Consider the following 9762-nt stretch of genomic DNA (forward strand, 5'->3'; position numbering starts at 1 on the left):
CAGCTACCCCAATTCTTTAGAACCTAAAAAGGGTTGTCTAAAGTGTGCGTAAGAGTGCCCACCAGAGTGATCTCTCGGCTCGTTTTGGAATCTCTCTGCCACTGAAGCTTATTTCATTTCCTTTCACATCCCCCTTTTGGTCAAGAAGATGTTCTCCATCCCACGATGCCGGGTCTACATTCCTCCCCGGGAGTCATATTCCACGTTGCCAGGGAGATTCACTTCCCTGGGTGTCTGATCTCACGTAGGGGGGAGGGCAGTGATTTCACCTTTCAAAAGTTGGCTTAGCCAGACAGAGAGGGCCACATCTGAGCAACAAAGAGGCATTCAGGAGGAGACTCTTAGGCACAAAAACAGGGAGGCCTAGCCTCTCCTTTGCAGCAACCGTCTTCCCAAGGGTAAAACTTATGGTAGAGGGCTCAACCCATCAAACCACCAGTCCCCTATGTCTGTGGTCATGTTAGCAACCATGGAGGTGGGGTAGGCGAATACCCCTGCATTCTCCACAGGCTCCTCAAGGGGGCACTACATCTTTTTTTTTTTTTTTCCTTGTTTGTCTTTTTTCTTTTTTTTTTTTTTTTTAACTTTCCCTTCTTTTTTCAAATCAACTGTATGAAAAAAAAGTTAAAAAGAAAACAAACATACAATAAAAGAACATTTCAAAGAGACCATAGCAAGGGAGTAAGAAAAAGACAACTAACCTAAGATAACTGCTTAACTTCCAACATGTTCCTACTTTACCCCAAGAAAGTTACATAATATAGCAACATTTCAGTGAACTTGTTCCTACTACATCCATCAGAAATTAACAGACCATAGTCATTTCTGGGCATCTCCAGAACGTTAAATAGCTTATCTGTTCTTCTTGGATTATTGTTCCCCCTTCCTTAATTGCTCTCTACTGCTAGTTCCCCTACATTCTACATTATAAACCATTTGTTTTACATTTTTCAAAGTTCACATTAGTGGTAGCATATAATATTTCTCTTTTTGTGCCTGGCTTATTTCGCTCAGCATTATGTCTTCAAGGTTCATCCATGTTGTCATATGTTTCACCAGATCGTTCCTTCTTACTGCCGCGTAGTATTCCATCGTGTGTATATACCACATTTTATTTATCCACTCATCTGTTGAAGGACATTTGGGTTGTTTCCATCTCTTGGCAATTGTGAATAATGCTGCTATGAACATTGGCGTGCAGATATCTGTTCGTGTCACTGCTTTCCGATCTTCCGGGTATATACCGAGAAGTGCAATCGCTGGATCTAATGGTAGCTCTATATCTAGTTTTCTAAGGAACTGCCAGACTGATTTCCAGAGTGGCTGAACCATTATACAGTCCCACCAACAATGAATAAGAGTTCCAATTTCTCCACATCCCCTCCAGCATTTGTAGTTTCCTGTTTGTTTAATGGCAGCCATTCTAACCGGTGTTAGATGGTATCTCATTGTGGTCTTAATTTGCATCTCTCTAATAGCTAGTGAAGCTGAACATTTTTTCATGTGTTTCTTGGCCATTTGTATTTCCTCTTCAGAGAACTGTCTTTTCATATCTTTTGCCCATTTTATAATTGGGCTGTCTGTACTATTGTCATTGAGTTGTAGGATTTCTTTGTATATGCAAGATATCAGTCTTTTGTCAGATACATGGTTTCCAAAAATTTTTTCCCATTGAGTTGGCTGCCTCTTTACCTTTTTGAGAAATTCCTTTGAGGTGCAGAAACTTCTAAGCTTGAGGAGTTCCCATTTATCTATTTTCTCTTTTGTTGCTTGTGCTTTGGGTGTAAAGTCTAGGAAGTGGCCTCCTAATACAAGGTCTTGAAGATGTTTTCCTACATTATCTTCTAGGAGTTTTATGGTACTTTCTTTTATATTGAGATCTTTGGTCCATTTTGAGTTAATTTTTGTGTAGGGGGTGAGGTAGGGGTCCTCTTTCATTCTTTTGGATATGGATATCCAACTCTCCCAGCCCCATTTGTTGAAAAGACCATTATGGCTCAGTTCGGTGACTTTGGGGGCCTTATCAAAGATCAGTCGGCCATAGATCTGAGGGTCTATCTCTGAATTCTCAATTCGATTCCATTGATCTATATGTCTATCTTTGTGCCAGTACCATGCTGTTTTGGCAACTGTGGCTTTATAATAAGCTTCAAAGTCAGGGAGTGTAAGTCCTCCCACTTCGTTTTTCTTTTTTAGAGTGTCTTTAGCAATTAGAGGCATCTTCCCTTTCCAAATAAATTTGATAACTAGCTTTTCCAAGTCTGCAAAGTAGGTTGTTGGAATTTTGATTGGGATTGCATTGAATCTGTAGATGAGTTTGGGTAGAATTGACATCTTAATGACATTTAGCCTTCCTATCCATGAACATGGAATATTTTTCCATCTTTTAAGGTCCCCTTCTATTTCTTTTAGTAGAGTTATGTAGTTTTCTTTGTATAGGTCTTTTACATCTTTGGTTAAGTTTATTCCTAGGTACTTGATTTTTTTAGTTGCTATTGAAAATGGTATCTTTTTCTTGAGTGTCTCTTCAGTTTGTTCATTTCTAGCATATAGAAACATTACTGACTTATGTGCATTAATCTTGTATCCCGCTACTTTGCTAAATTTGTTTATTAGCTCTAGTAGGTGTATCGTTGATTTCTCAGGGTTTTCTAGATATAAGATCATATCATCTGCAAACAATGACAGTTTTACTTCTTCTTTTCCAATTTGGATGCCTTTTATTTCTTTGTCTTGCCGGATTGCCCTGGCTAGCACTTCCAGCACAATGTTGAATAACAGTGGTGACAGCGGGCATCCTTGTCTTGTTCCTGATCTTAGAGGGAAGGCTTTCAGTCTCTCCCCATTGAGTACTATGCTGGCTGTGGGTTTTTCATATATGCTCTTTATCATGTTGAGGAAGTTTCCTTCAATTCCTACCTTTTGAAGTGTTTTTATCAAAAAGGGATGTTGGATTTTGTCAAATGCTTTTTCAGCATCTATTGAGATGATCAATTGATTTTTCCCTTTCGAGTTTTTAATGTGTTGTAATACATTGATTGTTTTTCTTATGTTGAACCATCCTTGCATGCCTGGAATGAACCCCACTTGGTCATGGTGTATGATTTTTTTAATGTGTCTTTGGATTCGATTTGCAAGTATTTTGTTGAGGATTTTTGCATCTATATTCATTAGGGAGATTGGCCGGTAGTTTTCCTTTTTTGTAGCATCTTTGCCTGGTTTTGGTATTAGATTGATGTTAGCTTCATAAAATGAGTTAGGTAGTGTTCCATTTTTTTCAATGTTTTGAAAGAGTTTGAGTAAGATTGGTGTCAGTTCTTTCTGGAAAGTTTGGTAGAATTCCCCTGTGAAGCCATCTGGCCCTGGGCATTTATTTGTGGGAAGATTTTTGATGACTGATTGGATCTCTTTGCTTGTGATGGGTTGGTTGAGGTCTTCTATTTCTTCTCTGGTCAGTCTAGGTTGTTCATATGTTTCCAGGAAATTGTCCATTTCTTCTACATTATCCAGTTTGTTGCCATACAGTTGTTCATAATATCCTCTTATAATTTTTTTAATTTCTTCAGGATCTGCAGTTATGTCACCTTTTTCATTCATTATTTTGTTTATATGGGTCTTCTCTCTTTTTGATTTTGTCAGTCTAGCTAGGGGCTTGTCAATCTTGTTGATCTTCTCAAAGAACCAACTTTTGGTGATATTTATCCTTTCTATTGTTTTTTTGTTCTCTATGTCATTTATTTCTGCTTTAATCCTTGTTATTTCTTTTCTTCTACTTGGTTTAGGATTGGTTTGCTGTTCATTTTCTAGCTTCTTCAGTTGATCCATTAGTTCTTTGATTTTGGCTCTTTCTTCCTTTTTAATATATGCGTTTAGTGCTATAAATTTCCCCCTTAGCACTGCTTTTGCTGCATCCCATAGGTTTTGGTATGTTGTGTTCTCATTTTCATTCGTCTCTATATATTTAGCAATTTCTCTTGCTATTTCTTCTTTAACCCACTGATTGTTTAGGAGTGTGTTGTTTAACCTCCAGGTATTTGTGAATTTTCTAAGTCTCTGATGGTTATTGACTTCTAATTGTATTCCATTGTGGTCAGAGAATGTGCTTTGAATAATTTCAATCTTTTTAAATTTATTGAGGCTTGTTTTATGTCCCAGCATATGATCTATTCTGGAGAAAGTTCTATGAGCACTAGAAAAGTATGTGTATCCTGGTGATTTGGGATGTAATGTCCTGTAGATGTCTGTTAAATCTAATTCATTTATCAGATTGTTTAGGTTTTCAATTTCCTTATTGGTCTTCTGTCTGGTTGATCTATCTATAGGAGAGAGTGATGTGTTGAAGTCTCCCACAATTATTGTGGAAACATCAATTGCTTCCTTTAGTTTTGCCAATGTTTCTCTCATGTATTTTGTGGCACCTTGATTGGGTGCATAGACATTTACGATTGTTATTTCTTCTTGCTGAATTGCCCCTTTTATTAGTATGTAGTGGCCTTCTTTGTCTCTCAAAACATCCCTGCATTTGAAGTCTATTTTATCTGAGATTAATATTGCTACACCTGCTTTCTTTTGGCTGTAGGTTGCATGAAATATTTTTTTCCATCCTTTCACTTTCAGTTTCTTTGTGTCCCTGTGTCTAAGATGAGTCTCTTGTATGCAACATATTGATGGTTCATTTTTTTTGATCCATTCTGCGAATCTATATCTTTTAATTGGGGAGTTTAATCCATTTACATTCAACGTTAAAACCGTGAAGGCATTTCTTGCATCGGCCATCTTATCCTTTGGATTATGTTTGCCATATTTTTCCCTCTCTCTATTAATATCCTTTATTGTACCCATACCGAATCTCTTTAGTACTGAACCTTTCTCCAGGTCTCTCTGTCCTGTCTTTGTTTCTCTGTCTGTAGGGCTCCCTTTAGTATCTCCAGTAGGGCAGGTCTCTTGTTAGCAAATTCTCTCAGCATTTCTTTGTCTGTGAAAAATTTAAGCTCTCCCTCAAATTTGAAGGAGAGCTTTGCTGGATAAAGTATTCTTGGCTGGAAATTCCTCTCACTCAGAATTTTAAATATATCGTGCCACTGCCTTCTTGCCTCCATGGTGGCTGCTGAGTAGTCACTACTTAGTCTTATGCTGTTTCCTTTGTATGTGGTGAATTGCTTTTCTCTTGCTGCTTTCAGAACTTGCTCCTTCTCTTCTATGTTTGACAGTGTGATCAGTATATGTCTCGGAGTGGGTTTTTTTGGATTTATTCTATTTGGAGTTCGCTGAGCATTTATGATTTGTGTATTTATGTTGTTTAGAAGATTTGGGAAGTTTTCCCCAACAATTTCTTTGAATACTCTTCCTAGACCTTTACCCTTTTCTTCCCCTTCTGGGACACCAATGAGTCTTATATTCGGACGTTTCATATTATCTATCATATCCCTGAGGTCCATTTCGAGTTTTTCAATTTTTTTTCCCCATTCTTTCTTTTATGCTTTCATTTTCCATTCTGTCATCTTCTAGGTCACTGATTCGTTGTTCAACTTCCTCTAGTCTTGTACTATGAGTGTCCAGAATCTTTTTAATTTGGTCAACAGTTTCTTTAATTTCCATAAGATCATCCATTTTTTTATTTAGTCTTGCAATGTCTTCTTTATGCTCTTCTAGGGTCTTCTTGATTTCCTTCATATCCCGTACTATGGTCTCATTGTTCATCTTTAGTTCTTTGAGTAGCTGCTCTAGGTGTGTCTCTTCTGGTCTTTTGATTTGGGTGCTTGGGCTTGGGTTATCCATATCGTCTGGTTTTTTCATATGCTTTATAATTTTCTGTTGTTTTTGGCCTCGTGGCATTTGCTGAACTTGATAGGGTTCTTTTAGGGTTTGTAGACCAGTTGAAGTCCTTATCTCTAATTTATCAGATCTACAGCTTCGTGGAGTACACTTTCTCTAACTAACCAGCAGGTGGCGTCCACGAGCCACCTGTTCTCCACAAGCCAGATCTCCCCTGCTTAGCCTTTTTGGTGAGTGGGGGAGTGAGTCTTGTGGGGCCCAATTGGTGTACCAAGCTTGCGTGTGTAGTTGGTGTTGCCTGCCCTGTATATGGGGCATGTTTCTGGGCAGTCGGGGAGGGGAGGTGGCCCTAACAATCAAATCTCCCTGATGATCCTAGAGTTTTAAAGCTACTGCAATAGTCTAATCCTTCAGTTCAGTCCTGCCACAGTTTGTCTCTGCTACTGACCCACAAGTCTTTGGTATTGGCGTATGGCTCCTGAGACTTGCAAGTGGGCCCCTCTTCCAGGCTGTGCACCCCGGGTCCTCTGTTGAGGGATGACTGTGCTATGTCACAGGTGAGTGCCGTCCCCCCAGGGCAGTTCTGGGCTGCTGGGCTGTGTTGGGAGGCTCCCAGTCTGCTCAAATGATGGCTGAATGGGGCTCTGTTAATTCACACTGCTCCCCCTTCCCAGCTCTGGGACATTCAGCTGAGGTTGCAGGGAAGGCTAATGTCCACGCCCAGTTTTGTGGTGTGTGCCTGTTATTTGAAGCACTTCCGTCACACTGGGTTGTCTGGGGCAGCTCTGGGCTATGGGGCTGGCGATGGGCAAGAGTGTTTCCTGTCCACCAGGATGGTGGCTGTGAGCGGACACCCCCCTTTTCTTGGGAAGTTGTGTTGTTTAGTGAATTTTCTCAGCCACTGGATTATTGCCTTTTGTCTCAGAGCTCTCTTAGTTCTGCTCTTGACTTGACGTGCCCAAATTTCAATTCTTTGAAGCTTTCTGTATTGAGCTTCTTAGAGTAATTGTTTTAGAAAAAGCAAAAAGGATTTAAAAAAAAAAAAAAAATGGCCCTCCTCAGAGATCTAATGGGTTATTGAAATGCTAATAGACAAAGCAACCAGGGCCATTAAGGAAAGGTGCACAGGGCAGAGAGATCAGCCTTGCTTCGGGATTTGCATATGCGCCTCAAGGCCTGATCTCCGCCCTTCCCCTTTCTGTGTTCACCAGAACTCCAAAAATCCTCTGCTTTTATTTTGGAGATTTTCGTGTTGTTTTTTTTCTATGCCTGTCTCCTCTCTGCTGGGCTGGCTGCTCTCAGAGTCTCTGGTGTCTGGTCTCAGTCTATCTATGGTTGGAGTTTGAATCAGTAGAATGAGTTTCCGATAAGAGCAGCCACTGCAATTCTCCCTTCTCCTTCCTGGAGCTGACGGCCCCTCCTCCCCCGGGACTGAGCCTGGCAGGGAGGGGCGCGGGTCCCCTGGCCGCAAAAACTTACAGATTTCGCTGATCTCAGCAGTTCCACGTTTTCATGAGTGTTGTATGAAGTATGCCCAAAGACAGATTGCTCTGTGGTGTCCAGTCCACGCAGTTCCTGGCTTTTTACCTACTTTCCTGGAGGAGTAACTAAAACATACAGCTCACCAGTCTGCCATCTTGCCCCGCCCCACCCACCTGCAACTTTTGAAACGTTGAAACTTTTCCATATTTCAACCGCATTGAATTGGAACTTATCAAGAAAATGGTGACTAAGAAAGAACTTCCCTACTCTGAGATTATCTGTTTTAAAATTATCTATGGTTTCTTCTAGTAATTTTATGGTTTAATTTTGGAAAGCATTTAGAATTTCATCAGACTGAAATTGAGGCAGCTCAACTAAGCATGTGGTCCTATGATTCTTCTTTTTGATGTATTCATATGGTGAGTAGATTTCTGAATATTGAGCCTTTCTTGCATTCCTGAAATAAACACCCCTTCATAAATATATTATAAATGGGTTTGTAAGCTGTGTGTGTGTGTGTGTGTGTCTGTGTGTGTATGCATGCTACTTTTGTTATGTTTGGTAATGATGTTGTGTTGGCATCATAGAAACAAATTTGGAAGCTTTTTCTTCACACTCTGGAAAAGTTTAAATGATAGCGTAACTATAGGTGTTGGAGATTTGGTAGAATGCATGCTTTATTGAGAGGTCATTATAAACATTCTTAATTTTTTTCTGTGGTAATTTATTAGCCTTGCTATATTTTTTGGGATCAGTTTTGGCAATTCGTATTTTTCTTGAAGAGTAATTCTCAAAGTTTTTGGTACTAGTAACTTTTTATACTCAAAAATTATTAAGGACCCCAAAGAGCTTTTGTTTGTGTTGGCTATATCTATTGATATTTGCCATCTTAGAAATTAAAACTGACAAAATTAAAAAATATTTATTGATTTATCTTGAAATAATAACAAACTTATTAACTGTTAATGCCATATGTTTTTAGAAAAAATAACTATTTTTCACAACAAAAAACAGTGATGAGAGTGGCACTATTTATCTTTCTGCAAATATATTTAATATCTGGCTTTATAGAAGGCAGCTCAATTTTATATCTGCTTCTGCATTCAATCTGTCATAACATGTTTGTTTGGTTGAAGTATGTGTAGAAAATCTGTGTAAGATATGCAGTTGGCAAAGGGAGGAATATTTGAATAGCCTGGGCTGGTTTGAATCTATTATGTCCCCCACAAAAGCCATGTTCTTTTAATCCAGTCTTGTGGGTGCAGACTTATTATGGGTGGGATCTTTCGATTAGGTTGTTTCTGTGGAGATGTGACCCACCCAACTGTGGGAGAGACCTTTTGATTAGATTATTTTCATGGAGTTGTGGCCCCACCCATTCAAGGTGGGTCTTGATGAATTTACCGGAGTCCTTAAGAGAGAGCTCAGGAGCTGACACAGACCCAGACACTTGGAGATGCAGACAGAAGGATGTTTGGAGATGCTAAGCTAAGAGATGAAGCCCAGATTTTGCCCTGTAGGAGCTAAGTGAGAAGCCACAGACACTTAAGGAGAAAGCCACTGGAATCAGAAGCTGAGAGGAATGCAACCAGGGAGCAAAGGACCAGCAGACGCCAGCCACATGCCTTCTCAGCAGACAGATGTGTTCTGGGCATCAACAGCCTTTTCAGTGAAGGTATCCTCTTACTGATGCCTTGGTTTGGACACTTTTATGGCCTTAGAACTGTAAATGTGTAACCTAATAAACCCCCTTTATAAAAGCCAATCCGTTTCTGGTACTTTGCCTAATGGCCCTTTTAGCAAACCAAAATGTGGCCCTTTCAGATATTTGTAGAATTCTACTCAGATACTACACCAAAACTAGAAAAGTAGTAGTTTCTTAAAGGTGAGTCACAATGTATAATCTGAAACCATCTCAGTGAACTTCAGAGTCTCTGTTACATTGAAACTTATGCTGTCTCTTGCATTTTCAGTGTATCTTTCACCCGTACATGATTTTGTGACATCACCCACGGGTGATTTAGAAAATATTTGTTTACTGACTTACACAGATCTCTTAAGTATTGACGTATTTGATTATAAAATATAAACAATTCACATTTGTTGATATCATTACTGATCTAATCAGAAAAGTCTTTTAGTACGGAGAAACTGTCAAGTTCACAGTGGCAGACACAGTTTTCCAAAGTTCTAATTTTTACTTAAACATTTGAATTTTGTCATGGGCAACTGGCTGAGGGTTGCTTTTTTTTAAGGGGTTGGCTCACCCCTTTCATTTGCAAGGAAATGTCTGCCAAATACTCATGTCTGTATAGCCATAGTTTGTCGATCAGTTATTCTTTCCAGTAATAATGGTGTTCTGTGGAAAAAAAGAGGATGATTCACCTTGCAACTAAAGCAACTGCACACGTGCTTTTCCTCAAGACAACCATCATGCCTCAGTGTGCAGTGGAAGCCCATTTCATCACATTGGAAGTTAAAAGGATAAGGGTCAAGATTTACTAA

This window comes from Choloepus didactylus, chromosome 14 (genome assembly GCF_015220235.1).
Source record: "Choloepus didactylus isolate mChoDid1 chromosome 14, mChoDid1.pri, whole genome shotgun sequence".
NCBI classification, from domain to species: domain Eukaryota; kingdom Metazoa; phylum Chordata; class Mammalia; order Pilosa; family Megalonychidae; genus Choloepus; species Choloepus didactylus.